At 37.4% G+C, this 13,872-nt stretch overlaps 1 protein-coding gene across 4 annotated transcripts in view; it reads right to left on the bottom strand.

Annotated features, from left to right (window-relative positions):
- The window catches only part of ZFAT (zinc finger and AT-hook domain containing), a 144,461-nt gene that overhangs the window by 113,619 nt on the left and 16,970 nt on the right, over positions 1-13,872 (bottom strand). For 2 of the 4 annotated variants that reach the window (XM_067290126.1, XM_067290127.1), the window contains 2 exons: positions 12,686-12,810; positions 11,070-11,147 (listed from right to left, as the gene is read on the bottom strand). The exons of 1 other annotated variant lie outside the window; for it this stretch is intronic. The gene's annotated coding sequence lies outside the window, so the exon portion shown is untranslated. Of the gene's footprint in view, positions 1-11,069; positions 11,184-12,685; positions 12,811-13,872 lie in introns of those variants that run through there. One more of the 4 variants, XM_067290129.1, reaches the window with a different exon arrangement.

Here is a 13,872-nt window from a genome sequence, read left to right as displayed (position 1 = left end):
GCAATAAAATACATGCTATGCCAAGAATCTTTTTTTCAGGCTTGAAGTCTCACCACTGTAAAATCCAGACTACTGCACACCCCAAACATTTACTCAAAATATATTAAAGTTTCAATAGGATCTTTGGTGTTACCAATTTTAACAGATCTTACTCCTTTAAGTTTTAAACATACCATCAAAAAGAGTTGCATCTGTTCTTTGTATAATAAAAAGCCAACAAGTCTCCTGAGTTTTAGATACATATTTCTGCTTTTGCAATACAAGCTTTAGATGTCAGACGCATTTAATACAAACCTGCTAGCGTGCCAAGTACACATCCACATCTGATCTGCTCATACTGTTTACTCACTATTCACACTACCAACTAGTTCCAGACAAAAGGTGCTCATTGAAAGGATGAGTCTTTCTACCTTTTTGTTAGCAGTAATTTTCACTTGAGGATTCCTCCCTCTCTCTCTCTTTCTTTTTTTTTATTTTTTATTTTAAAAACCACTGTGCCACCCCGTGGCTGCACTAGCGTGACTGCTTGCGGTGCCACACAATACACCAGGCAAGGAAACTGATCCAGATTAATGAGAAAGAACAGCAAATGCACTTCACTGCGTTCTCCAGTAAGCTAAAGGTGTGCTGCTTTTACTACATCCACCTTTCTAGGATACGAGGAAGAGTAGAAAATGTTAGTGAAATAGTTCAAGAGCATGCACCAGCATCACCACGTAATGCAAGAGAGCAAAGCTGCAACGTGTTATGGTTACCACGTTCGCTATACTTCTGCTGTCCTGCAGAGCACGGCAATCCTCACCGGGGCGATTCCTCCAAACGAAGAGGCACACGACCAACTTAAAGTGAAGTTCTCTCAGACATCGCTAGGGATGCCACAGAGCATCTAACTATTGGAAATTAAATAATAATAATAAGCAGATTCTGTTCTGGAGGTAAGCTTTTTTCTTACTACGTGATCTCTTCTGAACAGGATTTGCACATCCCTAATGCTTCCATAGTTTGCCATAAATGGAAAATTCACTGAGGTTTGCCCTGATTACACAAACAGATGCATTTTAACAAAATATGACAGTAGGAAAAAATATTTTTTGCATACACACACAGTAAATACCTGAGCGTACTGCAGTGCTCTCACAGTGGAATTCTACGTGAATACAGAATTTCTGATCTATTTCCCTGCATGTAATTGCTTGCAGTAGCATATATTGCCTAAAATCTGCCCACAAGAACTCTGCAGATTAAAAATAATTCTTCAGTTTGAAAGAAAGCAAAGAAAAAAAAAGTTTTAACTATACAAGTGTTTACTTATGTAAAGTAAAATAAAAAAAACTTCATAATATTCACAATGTGTTTCCTGTTCTTACAAGCAGAAAATGTTACATCTTAGTGTCAAAACCCTTCCAATATTCAGAGATACAAAATTTAAAGAACAGTCCAAGAAAACAGGCTATGCTTCACAATGACAATTCCTATATCTTTCATTCTTTAAGCTAAAGAAAAATTATTTTTAAGTTTTTTGAACAGTTAAATCCAGCACTTAACATTCTTCAAGTGCTGAAGCTGTATTTATTTAATAACACATCCATCAGTACAAGGAATGGGATTCCAGGAGATATGACATGCGAAGAATTACACAGAAAACTGAAGACACTTGTCTCCTTCCTCTGCTACCCAGATTCTCCCCAACAAAATAGGACATTTCTCATTCTGTTAACTGTAAGGGCAACAGAAATACTTAAATCTGAATAGTTTTATCACTTTAATGATTTTTTTTTTAATTTCTCTTTCTTTTGCATTACCCAACATATCTATTCCTCTATTTGACAATGAACAAGTAGGTAACAAAGTAATAAATCACTGCTATACTGAGAACTGAACATTCACTATTAGATTCTAGATATTTCCCTATCAATGTATCTTAAAGTGAGCTAAGGACATCAGGAGTTACTCTTCAAGACAAAGGTGCATTACTGCAGTTTATTTGCAGATTAGAAAAATACAGATTTCAGCAGTTAAAGACTGCTTTACAATAAACACGGATGCTTTTACATGCTCAATATAAATCATTACTCAAGCAATAAGGCATTTATAAAAATACATACTCTTCTGCAGAAGCAGTATTAACATTAAACTTGTTTGAATACTACTGAAAAATAAATATATATATATAGTATTCCAATCTTGCCAACAGGTCACTTGATCATTCAGGAAAGCTGCCTTTCCAAGTCAGTTGAAGTAAACATCCACCCCCCAGCCCTACCACTTGTTATAGCTGAGTGTAGGATGTTTACAGGAACTAAAAGTTAGCTTAACAATATAAATACAGCATTGGCTTTCAAGATATCCAAAAATGAATCTGCACAGACATACTTCAATACATTGTGCGAGCTACAACATGCACAATTCATAAGGCACACATGACAGGTTACGCCTTACTGACATTATGAAGCTGGTTTTTTAACATTTAAACTTATAATTATCAGAATGCATTAATATATACATACAGACCCAGACAGGGGCTGCAGAGGTACAAGAAGGGGAAAAAAAAAAAAAAAAAAAAAAAAAAAGAAGAGTTTCTCACAGCCCATGGAGATCAGCAACCTGTTGCACTTCCTACCAGGACTCTGATGCTCTGAGTACACACCTTCTAAAATCTCAGATTCGAATCATTTTCAAAATTGAGACTGAAAACCAAAATATATGTGGAACATCAATTGGCTGGTACAAACTCAGTAATAAACTTCAAAGATGTCCAGCTCAAGCTGTTTGTGCAAAAACACACACTTGTGGCATCAAACAAATAAAAAGTTGTCTTAACATGCTGGAGTTTTGCAGCTGTTGTTGCTACATCTAAATGAACTCCTGTTTGTGTTGCGTTTTCTTAGTTTAGTGTTTTCTTAGTTCCCTTACCTCTTCCTCTAGAGCTCTTTGAGGTACTTCTACTACTTCACAATGTTAAGAATAGCTCTCATTTAGCTCCTAGAGCCCTGAACAGACAGGAACTCTCAGCAGTCTGGGGAAAACAAGAATACCTGCACGAACTCAGTCAGTCAGCCAAGAGGCAGACCCTCGGCCTTCTCAAAGGTCTGGCCAGAACAGCTGCTTGCAGGTTGACTAGGGAGAGGGGAGCCACAGGCACAGGTTATTTCATGCTTGGGGACAAGCCCTCCAGATGTGTAACAGTTGCTTGCTATATGAAGAAAAACATCAGCTCGAGCACTTCTGCTGAATGCACCTGTGAGTTCACCGCAAGGGGAGACAGCGTAGGCCAGTCTAAAGCCACTGAGGACTTCAAGGTATTGCTTTCCAGCTGTCATAAAAACCACACCCAGGAAAACCACATGCAACTAAACCAGATCTCCAAGTGCTAGGTTTCACTGACAGTCCACTTAGCAACTACGGACCTTTGTATCCCACACCACCTTCCACCTCTAAATGTAACTGTATATTGCACCTCCATATGTGGTACACAGAAGTCATCCAGAATTATTAGTTACATGTGCCAGTTTCACCACTGGCCACCAGGCCACCAACCTGCCTTTCACTCCGATTTTCCCCCCACTTTGAACTCAGCACACTGTGAAACATTAGAAATGGATCTATGGCTGCTTAGAGTATAGGCAAGTCACACGACTCCATGTTAACAATACGGCATAACTTGCTTTGCTGATCACCTGGCTGATGCGTGGGATCTGCCTCTTCCATACCTAAACCTCGCCGCTGTGGCTGTGGTCCTGTGCTGCCTCCTTCTGCAACAGTCACTGCAGCCCTTCCTCCCCACCAAGAGGGCTGCACAGCTAGCACATCGAGTGCCAGCAGTCCCTTCCCACCGCTGCAGGCTTACCTTTAATCAGTACATAAATAAGTATTTGGTCAATAAAAGACTCCACTTCCTTCAACTGCAAATAGCAGTGTTTTATAGGTGCTAAGATGTTCAGTACGTTGTATGTACAGAAAGGAGACCCTTTTATTTCAAACATTTTGCAAAAATAAAACAAAAACAAACAAAAATGCAGGGTAGGTTTTTATTTGTTTCTGGCAGTTACAAGCCACTTAAATTTGTTTTCAAACATTGGATAGCTGGGTTTGAGTACATATATTAGATACTAGTACAATAAAATGTACACATACCAATAAAACTCCACAAGCCTGGACTGAAACTGCCCATGAACTAAGCTTAGAGAGAATAGCAAAGTAACCTGACATGTGGAGAGGCTAAGATGACACCAACCAAAATGACTGTTAGATTAATTCTGAGATAACATACTTTGATCATTCAAACAAGAATGTTAACAGAGAACATTTCCTTTCTTGTAAGTCCAAATACTATATAGAACTATGAAACAGTAAACATTTACAGCAAAGAAAGTCTGGAAAGTGACTACCAGCACTACTTGTTCTTTTCAAAAAACATCGATGTATACATCCTACTTCAAAGCTTTATTTTTAATATACCTACAAAAATTATAAAGCTGAACGGATCATATTTAAAAAATTGATTTTAACTGAGATTATGCATTGTTTGCAAGTTGCTTTGAAGACAAGTCTTTGCAGAGGTGTTATAAGTAAACTGGATCAATATGCAAGCTCAGTATCTCCCATTACCACACACATTTGTATTTCACACCAGACAGAACACCCAAGGAACAGAAACAGAATAATGATTGTCACAGGACTGGTTCACATTAGGTCATTCATTACCCGTTTGAAAATTCTTGCCTTTCCAATGCTTGTTAGTCTACATTTCCCAGTACTCAGAAATCCCGGCAGCTTTCTTTCTGATGAATCAGAAAGAAAAATCTTTCACTTTTCTAGGTATTTATATCTTTGGGCATCTTCTTCTTTTACAAAAATCACTACAGCTAAGTAGATCAAATAACAACCAGGCTTACTATAATATCAAAGAAATTGAACATGCAGTTTTTCTTTCAAGTGGCAGGGAATAAAAACATAACATTTTGGGAGGGGGAGGAATGGAGAGCTAAAATATTTCAAGAATACCTTCTGCCTAGAGAACAGCAGAAGTTACTCACCTAGGCCACTTCCCCCGTCCTCTCTAAAAATAAAGAGCTGCAGACAGAGAGGAGAAAAAAAATCCCAGACAAAACTCTAGGAAATAGTATTCCCAGATCCTACTTCCTAGATCTTATTCCCAGAATAGGGGAAAGTGTTGAAGCTGTTTTGCAGATAGCTGTTCTTGCTGAAATGATTCCTTTAAGTCATTTTGCAATTTAATTAGTGAAGCGTTAATGCTAAAGGAGTACTTTCAAAAGCCCCCCCCCCCCAAAAAAAAAAAAAAAAACCAACAAACTTTGTGTAATGACATGGTGGGTGTAACACACTTGTTTGTGGTATGGTCTTTCTGTTTATAGGTTGTTTTTGTAGTAACAATACATAAAAAAACACTGTTTTTTTTTTCTTTTAAACCTTTGTTTTCACCTTGGGTTATGTCCAGCTTACAAACAATTAAGAGCACCACCTGTTCATAAGAGATCCAGAATATGGAATTTTAGAAAGAACAAAAAGCTAATCGCATCAGATAAAATGTCCCCTAAGTATCAGACAGGATTTATAATCATTTTTCCTAAGTGTCAGAAACAGCAGAAGTTGTTAAAAGGAACTCCTAACGCAACTCTGGTTCCTGGATAACTGTACAAGAAATTAAACACCACTTGCCATCATGCTGCAGCAAACCATAACTCCACAGCTCATTCCACAGAGCAGCAGAGAACTTAATCTTGAGTGATACCTATGCAATAGCTGTGCATCTCCATCTCATAACAGACTCGATTTCAAGGAATCACACCTACGCTATTAACAATACTCAGGTTAACTCATCTGAAGCCAATTCAATTCTGTCTATACAAACTGCATTATATGTTCGTGTGGCAGCTTTTCCTTCCCATGTTGTCCAAGAATAGCCAGGTGCAGCAAACATCTGACTGAAAGCTAGGACTGGTCTTACAGCTTCCAGTCGGGGATGTTTACAGCAACAGACTACTACACATCGCTGCCTCTGCGTAGCGGTACAAAGCAGTCAGTTACCTTTAGCGGGGGGGAAATAAAAAAGAGAAGAGATTTAAGACATGCTCCCATAACATCCCAACCAGTTACTGTTGAGCTTATTCTGAAGAAAATCTTATTCACACATTCATGAACAAAAAGTAGTTTCAGAATCTCAAGTTAACCAAGTATCTACATGCAGCATATCTACATACAAGTACCCAACTTTTAATAAACATTTTCAGACCTCTAAGGTTCAAATATGTATGCTTTTAAAAGAGCTCTCTAAAGTTTTATTTCTGTATACCCTCATTCCCAGAGCTCTCAAAAAATAAATGGACTTCCACTTTGGATATCCATTCTATTTATTTTTAGAAGTATTTAATTTTGAATATAACTTTAGACATGTAAAGAAAAGAGAGAAGAAAAACAAGCCATGGTTATAATAAAGAAAAATGTTAGAAACAGAAACTTGATAGGAGTCTGAAAATATTCATTTTCAATGTCAGAATTGCACTTGATCAGTTCAGGCTCTATTACAATCAAACAAATAAAAAACCTTACCTACGGGGAAAGCGTTAAGGGGGAGGGATGGGGAGGAAAAGCACTAATGGCCTCAGGAGGAACCATTTTACTGAACATCTTCAACAATAAATTAGTACTGAAACTCCCCCAAGACTATTCTGTTCTGCAATAATTTCCTTTCAGTTAAGAAAGCCTCTATAAAAGTATTTAAAATTAATATTTACAAGACAAAAGTAGAGAAGAATTTAATTTAAACCAAAGTCATTCATTAAGTACATCACACAATCAGGTGTTGCTTATTCTCTAAAGCTTTGATTCTGCAGTGTCCCGCACAGAATAATTCAAATGTCTAATCAAACCCAAAGGACTTAAGTGGTGCTCTTGCTGACACAAAAAGGGCCCCCCTTCACTGTGATGGAAATGGAAGACAGAGAAGAGCTTGAATCCACTCTCGGCAGGTTTTTTAGCTGTGTAATTCTGCCTGGATAATGTTCACAAAATACTTATGTGCCTTAATTTTGTAGTTTATAGAGTTAAATGTTTTCCTTCCCCCCCCCCCCCCCAACAATACTGGAAACAGATTCATATATTTTTGTTTAGCATCTATTCTTTCAGAATAAAAGAAAAGTTTTATAAGCAAAAAATATTCTACTGCCAGATTATATGTAGACTCCATCAATTTAATGTTGTTTGGGGGATTTCTGTTTAAGCTTCTGCACCAACTGATAAAAACATGAATTACAACACAGAGTTTAAAACCAAAAAGATTACATATTCAGGACTTCAGTTAGAGAAACCCAGTCACATCTTGTTTCCAAATAGAGGTTCCTTCTGAAACATGAAAACTTGTTAGTAGTAAGTGACTAATTGTACAGGAGTACACCAAGATTAACGAGGAAGCTGCATGCAGTCACTATGGATACCATGCTGACCTTTGTTATTTTCAAGAATAAATACTTAAAAGCCAGTGGTCATTTGCAACTAAGGCCTCCTCAGGCTGTTCCAAAAATGAAAATTCCTATTTTAAATTGGAATGAAATGGGTTATTTCATGCAGAGGTGGGCACATGGTATTTGACTAATTAGGCTGCTGAGCATTAAGTTGCAATGAACCATTTATTACACTGCTCTCCTTTAACACTTACTTCTTAAGGAATAATGAAGGTTACTACAATGTCATCGACCTGCAGAGAACAAACTCCCCTCAGACTCCTTTTGTTTTCACACATAAAATATCACTAAACAGTCAATATACGGGACATTGAAGTCTATCCCTACTTATCAAACTCAATGTCAACTACCAATATTTACACAGCATATCACAAAGCAATCATAGCCCTAATAAGGGGCTGGAATTTTCAGTCATCCAAATATGGTGTTAAAAAAAGTGGATATAGCACAGATTATTTTGCACAGTGACATGCTTGAAGGTTACAACTTCTATAAAAACTTAATGAAAAAAATTGAAGCTGAATACTTATTAGATTTCTTCAGCTATTCTCCCGAACACATGGTTTAGGATTGTTTTAAACTAAGTAGATGGCATACTCCAGCTTTCATTAAAGGCACTGTTATCACTTGGGTAATGCTCATTTGGCAACACACTAAAAATAAATAGAAATTATTCCAACATCATCACAAACTGAAGAATATTAACTGCTGGCCTCTTAATTCCGTTAACCGTTTTTGTTAAAAATGGCAATAAAAGTAGCATTATTTGAAGTGTGAAATCCTCGAACTCCATAACTAGGCAAAACCAAACAAGCAAAAGCTTACTGAGTCTTTCAAGACAACGTATAGCACAACGCAAGTCTGCAGGACTAACATTAAGTCCTTTTGATATTGGAAATATACTTATTTGTCATGTTCCAACAAGCAATGTTGGATCATTTGCCTGGGAACTGTTCTTCAGCTGTCACTACGCTGGAAGAATTACAAGGTTTAAAAAAATAAAAATAAAAAGAGGACACGACTACAATATCTGAAGTTTATGTTCTTTAAAAATTTCCAAACTAGAGCCATGCAGACCAAAACAGAAGAGTACTGCAAATTTTGTAAATGTAAACCAGAATTTTATCACTCACACTGAACTCTGGCTGTACCTTGCATTATCACTAAGTGAAGAGAGTTCAACAAGATGGGGGAAGGAGGAGATGGAAGAGGGTGAGGAGGCAAGGGTAGCTAGAGAAAGATTCTTCATTCTCTTCTCCACATATTTTAACACAAAAATCTTCATTTCATCACCAGCATAACAGAAATAATTAACTGTAAAAAGTCTATTTGTGTGTGCATGCTCATGCATTGTGTTTTGCAGTCAAAGTCTTGTCAATCAAAGCAGTTTAACAGATGCTTGATGCAAGCAAAAATCAAGTGACTAGTAGCGTTCCTAAGACAGAGGAAGACAGATGTTCATTATTGCTCTGATTATTACATTATGCTTATTGTCCAGAACAGAACTGAGAATTAAATATTAAATTCTAGAAATAAAAAAGGATTCTTAAACTGCATATAGATTAAAAAATATTAGGAAGAACTTCACAATGGAGACCAACAGCTAGCATTTACCATTTCTTTAATGGTAAAGAATCGAATTTTAAAATGCTGTAGTACAGTATGGTTAAAGAAAAAACAATACTAAGGCTACATCAGCTGGCATGTTCTTCCCCCGTCCCCCCAAAAGCTCTTCCCTCTTCCAAAGTATGAGACTAGTTAAAAAAACCCAAAAAACTAAAGCTAAACATATTTGCACTTTTAATATATTTGTTTCATTTTTACCTTGCGGTAATGTAATTCCATCAAAGCATTTAAACAGAAACCCATTCCTCTGATATTACAGATTTTAATCAGAAGCCCCCTCTTTCAACCGTGTGTGTGTGTGTGTGTACGCACACGTGCACATGTGGGGGAGGGAGGACAACAACTCTTTCCACTAGACAGTTTTTTCCTAGAATAAATACCTAATGAAATTTATCTAGCTTTCTGAAGTACCAAGCGAGGAAATTTTAGCCATTTTCATACATTTTAACTGGTCTTATGGTTCATGAATATTTTTATTCCATCTTTGCAGGGATCACAAGGAAGAAATAATCTATTTGCCCTGGACCAAACAATGTGTCCAAATCAGCATCACATTTTTGGAACTCCAGCTTGCAGCTCTGGATGTAGTCCACCAGCTTCACATCATCTGCAACGGTACCTAGGTCATACAGTGATTCAGGTACCTGTGTTACCACACTGAATATCGATTGTATGTTCTACAACAGATAAGGCTCTGATCTTGTAACCAGCCAAGTTCACTGTAGCACTAAAAGTTGGCACTGCATGATTAACTGTGGTGAAGAAGTGGTAAGAGTACAGCAGTAGTTTTAAAACTGCATCTCCTGTGTATTCTCAGGAAAGTACACGCTCCGTTTCTTATGATCACTTATACATACACTAATAAAGAGTACAAGAGGTGGAAAAATTGGTTTAGAATTCAAGGCCCAACTGAAAAGAGACTGAAACTAAATATTACCAATTGTAAAGAAAGAAAGCGAAACAAGAGTCTGATATTTTAAGAACATATGGGAAAGTATGAATAATAAGATATTATTAATATAGTGGAACCAGAATTTAAGGACAGTTAAGTGAGGGCAGAAGCCAAACACCATATATAACTCACCCCAGAAAAACCAAACATTACTATTTTACAACAAATTCTTAGTTTTCTCATCTGACAAAAGGAGAATGAAAGATGAACTACAGAAAACAAGGATGATGGTGTGAGCAAAAAGAAGTTTCAGATCCTGGTTCAAAAGGGCCCCCACCCAACTGCCCTGTATCTCAGACTCCACACAAGCTTAGAATAAATCTATAAATTTAGTCTCCTGTGACTAAAAGCAGATGAGGAAGGAAAAAAGAAAGTCTTAAACACTCCCTCCTTGATTCACTCCGTTTCAGATAAAGGAGGTAACAGGAAAAAGTAATCAACCTGTAATTGTAGCAGAGAGAATTCTTACACAATAACAAGCTGAACCACGGACACATATGCAGCATCCAAGACAGGAAATTGGCTTCATCCATTATACTCATTTCTTACAGTCAACCCAAGAATGTACAAAAGAGTAGCAAATACACAGATTTTCCCTTTCATTCTCCATAGCCCACGTAAACCCACATGTGCATTCACCCACAATTCACATAATCTCAAGTATATAATAGGATGATATTGAATACATAGAAAGCTAGGAGCAGGTGGGGAGAGTGGGAAGGGGGCATGCAAGGGGAGGAAAGGGGCATTAATTTTTGATTAAATAAGCACTTTAGACCACAGGGACTGTATGCAGAAATTGTATATACCACCAAGTTGCACATCTGCAACAGAGTTCACGCTCTGAAAAATTTTTTCTACAGAACAGAAAAAAAAGCATTTACATTTTGACTTCTTACCTCCCTACTATTCCAATATACTTTCCTGCTAAAGTTTTAGTGCTGTGAACTGTAAATAAAATAAATAACTCAAGCCAAAAAACAGGAACAAAAACAGCATTACAAGAGTACCTTACAGGTTGGTTTCGCTTTCGTACAGCTTGACTTGAAATGAACAGATCCAATAAAGCAGAAATGCAGTCAGAGCTCCTGTGTATTAACAGCAGTAAGTCAGTACATGCTTCAGAAAAGTACAGTCTGAAGATCCCATTTCTGACTTGAGCGAGCACAGATTTTAACAGAGACATGAAAAGTCATAGCAGTAGCAGATCAGAATCATAGCTTAGAATAATAGTTCTAAGCCTATGCTTGTTTAAGGGAAACTAATTAATTTCAACTAATTACAAAACACAGAATCCAAGAGTAACTAAGGGTGGAAGGGACCTCTGGAGGTCATCCAATACAACCTCCCTGCTCAAAACGATAGCTAAATTTGTAATAAAATCAGGTTGTTCAGGTTCTTGTCCAGTCAAATTCTAAGCATCTCCAAGAACGGAGATTTCACAACTTCTCTGGGCAACCTGATCCAGTGTCTGACCACCCACACTGTGAAGAACTTTCTCCTTACATCTAACTGGAATTTCCCTTGCAGCAAATTCTGTCTGTTCTGTCTCAAATTTCTGCTGCGCATCTCCAAAAGTTAGCTGGCTTCATCTTCTCTACGACTACCTAACAGGTAACTGAAGACAGCAATTAGACACTGTCCCCCCCCAACATACACACCTTAGTCTTCTCTTCTCAGGTTGAACACCACAGCCCAGCCTGAAGAAACCACATATTTATTTATGGAATACCATTTTGACTCTCTGCTAGGGAGTCTAACATATCCAAGAAGTTATTCAGTCAAATTTAAGCCTTTACTTCAGGTAACCTGAGAGGTTCTGCAGTACTCAGTGATCAAAACAGTCATATCAGGGGGTGGGAAGTGGCTGATTTAAGATCGTTTTGCTTTAAAAAATGAACTGAAACACCCATATATCACACTAAGAACTTATCATAATGATTTACCCTCAAAAATCCCAACTGACAGGTTAATCTGCAATCAAGCACAGGAAAAGGAAGAAAGTATATTAGCATTCTTACCTATATATATATTTTTTTTCCCCCTCCACAGAGCACAAACCTTCACCTGTGTGAAAACTTTTGCTGGTTTGCACAGACCCAGTTTATAGCACTATACTATATATAGCATTGCACACTGCAGTTTTTGCTCCCCCCCCTTTTTTTTTTTCTCCCCCTCTTCCTTCTTCAAACTCTTCTAACAGGATACCTACATCACACTGCACCAACCATAAGAGAAAGGTGAACAGTTGGGAATACAAATTTGGAAGAACCATGAATCATCAGAACTTATTAGGCCATATTTCACATAAAGATTCAATCGGATTTATCAAGAAACTTTGATTATAACCTCATTGGGTTTAAAATATAACTCAAAAGTATTGCTGATTCTTCTAAGTTTATAGTTTCAGCTATTCACCTCTCATGGTCCCTTTTACAGGAAAGGAATGTTGCCTCATTCCTGATGAGGAGCTACAATGAAAGAAGATTGTTTAATCTGGGGTAGATTCCTGGAGAGATTTAAATAAGAACCACTAAAACAAGTCACTTTAAATATAATACAGCTACCTCTCCACATGATATATCTTTATTTCATCCTGAAGAGTCTTTCATTTCTCAATTTGTACCTTCAGAGAAGAAGAGGCAGACTGTGGGTAACCAACATTTCTGGTCCAGAACAAATGTATACGTAGCAAACGAGCTCTTTCTTTTAAAGTCATCTTTGGGTGACCACCTGCATCTTGTACGCAATCTGGAAATTAAAAAGAAAGTTCACACTACTAAATATGCAACAGTTCATCTGATCACCTCTTTTAAAGAGTGCAGGATGTAGAAGCAGGAGGGCAGAAAACAACCCTAAAACTTGACAACAAATAAAAACATAAAGGACACACTTAATGGATGCATTTTGCAGTAAGATCAAGAGCTCCATCAGTAAAAAGTTAACCTGCATATGAATCTTTCAGTCCTTAATATTTCCAGTAGAAAAAGTTTCCTAAACTGTTTAAGGGCTCTGTGTCTGCCAACTCAAATATGACTAAGTGTAAATGGACAAAATTCCCCTGAAAGATAAAGACTAGGAAAGCTATATAAATACATTATTTGTTAGTGGTTCCCCCCCCCCCCTTTTTTTTTTTTTTTTTTGAGTAGGCATCCACAGAGCTGGCTGCAGGAAACTCAAAAACAATGACACCTTCAGGACATGCCTCCTTCTTCAGTTAACGATTTTTCACTAACATTTGCAACTATAATTCTCTGGTGATATTAACTGCCAAAAATTGTTCCATGTAACACTGAAGAATACCACTAGTATTATAATCAACAGGCACAGAGTTGAAGTATAAATTTGAGAACTGCACAGGGCATGTTTAGACTACAAAAGCCCTTAGCTTACCTCTCCCAAGTGAGGACACATTTGGATGGCCTGTTAATATTAGCAGTCTGACAATTAGGTCTAGACCATTCTACTATACTGCTGGAAGAAGCTGGTGAGGAAATATGCAGCAAGTTGGGCCAGGCCACCAAGAGATCTAGAAGGAACTCAAGTATTTCTGTTCACAGAGGACTGCCCTTAAAACATATTCCAATTCTTGGAAATTAATTTAGTTACAAATGTGACAAGTTCTGGCATTCTGACATTCAAGTTCAGAAAGCACAGTCTGAGACTGACTGCAATCTACAGGCTACAGTAACAAACTGCAGTGTTGCAACACATAGCAGGGGAAATATATGCTGAAGTACAGTTCAGCTCCTCCATTGCAATTAAATCCTGAAGGATATTGGACCAAGAAACCATCTGTATAGCAGTATCAGT

The sequence above is a fragment of the Apteryx mantelli genome, chromosome 2 (genome assembly GCF_036417845.1).
Source record: "Apteryx mantelli isolate bAptMan1 chromosome 2, bAptMan1.hap1, whole genome shotgun sequence".
In the NCBI taxonomy this organism is placed as follows: domain Eukaryota; kingdom Metazoa; phylum Chordata; class Aves; order Apterygiformes; family Apterygidae; genus Apteryx; species Apteryx mantelli.
This window is presented reverse-complemented; position numbering and strand designations above follow the sequence as displayed.